Source organism: Montipora foliosa, chromosome 4 (assembly GCF_036669935.1).
Source record: "Montipora foliosa isolate CH-2021 chromosome 4, ASM3666993v2, whole genome shotgun sequence".
NCBI lineage: Eukaryota > Metazoa > Cnidaria > Anthozoa > Scleractinia > Acroporidae > Montipora > Montipora foliosa.
Window position 1 is genome coordinate 36340345 of NC_090872.1, and position 2500 is coordinate 36342844.

General features: G+C 37.5%; 1 protein-coding gene across 1 annotated transcript in view; it reads left to right on the forward strand.

The window, feature by feature from the left end:
- Positions 1 to 19, forward strand: part of LOC138000724 (nuclear mitotic apparatus protein 1-like) — a 49188-nt gene extending 49169 nt beyond the window's left edge. Inside the window, exon 15 of the mRNA XM_068847347.1 lies at positions 1 to 19. This exon is cut by the window's left edge and continues 2217 nt beyond it. The gene's annotated coding sequence lies outside the window, so the exon portion shown is untranslated.
- Positions 20 to 2500: the final 2481 nt, after the last annotated feature.

Genomic DNA, 2500 nt, shown 5'->3' on the forward strand with positions numbered 1-2500 from the left:
GGGGTCCATTTTTTCAACGGTCGATTAAATAAATCCTGGGTTTGCGGTTCAGTACATCTACATATCAAGAATATTTCTCAAAGCTTACTAGACTTTCGTCCTTTACATTTTCACCAAGTTTCTCGTTGGATTCAACCTAAAATTGGGCTTCGAAAGCTTCATCTTTCGAACGATTAGGCCAAATTAAATTTGCTAGAATACAATTAAGGAAATGCATATCCAGTCCCTTCAGGCTGTTGACCACGTTCGTTAAAAACCAGATCTCCGTCTTTAGGTTTTGTAAGTCTTAATGTACAATAAACCTTATTCCGAATGGCCGCCATTTTAGTATTCTTTTGTTTCCATGCAAATTAGCCCTTATGACCTTGTTGAAAGTTAAATATTCTTTTGAATTTTACGTTTGAAAGCGAGGCCATAAGGGCCATTTTGTATGGAAACAAACGAATGCTAAAATGACGGCCATTTTGGAATAAGGTGATCTTTCTGTCGTGTCAGTGTACCAAATTTCGCGGAACGTAGAGCATATCGATCTCACAGTCTATTGTTTTCACAGCCATATGTTATAGTCTTTCAATGTTCTCTTATTGGAGTAAATCCGTTTCATAGTTTATAAATACATGGAGAATAAAAGTTGAGCGAGGTGTGAGACAAGGAGATCCGCTCTCGCCCTATCTTTTCTTTTTAGTTGTGGAAACGCTGCCTGTTGCTACAGTAGAGACCCGCATTTAAGAACAAGTGGATTAAGAACATCAGTCTGAAATTTGGCCAATAAAGCACCATATAAATAAGAACAAATTCAGCCTGATAAATAAAACATGTTCTTAATACAAAGGGAAAGGGTATTAGGATAATACAGTACAGTAACATATCAAAGTACTATGGTCTTCAGGAGTATTACAAACTATAATATCTATTACAAAACAGCATTGTATGTTAATTAAACCTCTAGTAATATATAATTTGAAGTATTTCTGAAACCAATTTTAAGAACAGTTTCAGGCTGATTTCTCCCTAAGCACCCCTCAAATAAAAAAACGATCAGCCTTAAACCTGAAAAAAGTGTTCTTATATGCGGGTGTTTACTGTATTCGTCAGAATTCAGCTATAACCGGTATTGTTATTGGGAATGAAGAGACCAAATTATTACAGTATGTCGATGACACAACGGCGGTATTGGGCAACACTAACTCAGCCAAAATGCTTTTTGAACTGCTAGATTATTTTACAGTAAAACCGGTTGTTCATTTGGGCGCCCCTTTGCAATAATGTGGCGCAATGTTGGTGTTTTGATTGGCAGTTTGCTCGGAGGAAGTTGCAACCTGCTGCCAGCTGTTCACGTTCCCATCCAGAGTCAGGTATTTGGACCCGTTCAAAATAACCTTGATCTCTATTTTTACCACATATATGTACGGCTTAATAACTCTACATTGGGTAGGATTCGCGAGGCTGTGCAAAATTTAGTTCTTAAATGACAAATCCACAATGTATTGCCGGCGTGATTGTTTGCAAACCTTGAATTATCGCAAGTTCTGTGATAACTGTTCGTGTTGTCTCAAATATGCCTGAATTAAATTCAGGACTGTAAGGGTAAATGTTCTTCGAAGAAATTAATCATTTCAAATCCATTTTAAGGGCCTTCCAATATATTAAAGTAATAAATTCCAACCCGACTATGGAGAAGGTTCACAATGTAATTACAGTTCGAGGCATCCCATTGGACGTCAACTGTGCGTATATCGGGAAACTTGCTCGGAGCAAATATAAAAGTGCCAATCAGAAACGCAACATTGCGTGACAATACTGCAAAGTGGCGCGCAAACAAACAACCGGTTTCACTTTAAGGCCATCCCCTTTTTTTCTCCGTTTAGCGTCGTCCAACCGACCCAAATTTTTGGCATTTTCCAAAGGAAAAAAAAATAGGTAACGACGTTTTTAAGTCATTTTTATGTCGCATAGGAGTTTCGGTGGTTGATCCTTTTTCCCGCGCTGTCTTAATTTTGCAACAATATCCACCAACTTTTCCGCCATAGACCGACCCAATATCAGGAAATGCATTCGACAGTAAACGAAAAAAAAAGGGGGAATGGCCTAAGACTTTTTCAGGTTTCAAGGTAAATACTACTTAAACTGAAGGTGTGTGGATTGGCTCATTAAAACTTTGAGAGAATAAAAGGAAACGGGGTATATTTCTCGTAAGATCCAAAATTGCTTAAAGAAAGAAACTATTGGGAGATTAGATAGCATAAAAAACTTCTCAACATTTGATCTTTAAGGGGTTTAGTAATTTATGGTAAGGTGACAATACTAAACCTTTCCTTATTCCAAAGTTTGTTTGTGTCTCTTCGATGCTGCCCACGCCTGTAGAATAAAAGGGTTGAATAAAATGTTATTTAAGTTTGTATGGATTGGAAAGGGTAGTATCCAAAACGCGGGGTCGGGATGCCTTTTTTTTTTCCTTTTTTTTTGTTTCAATTTTTGTCGTTACTCTCCTGTACTGTTG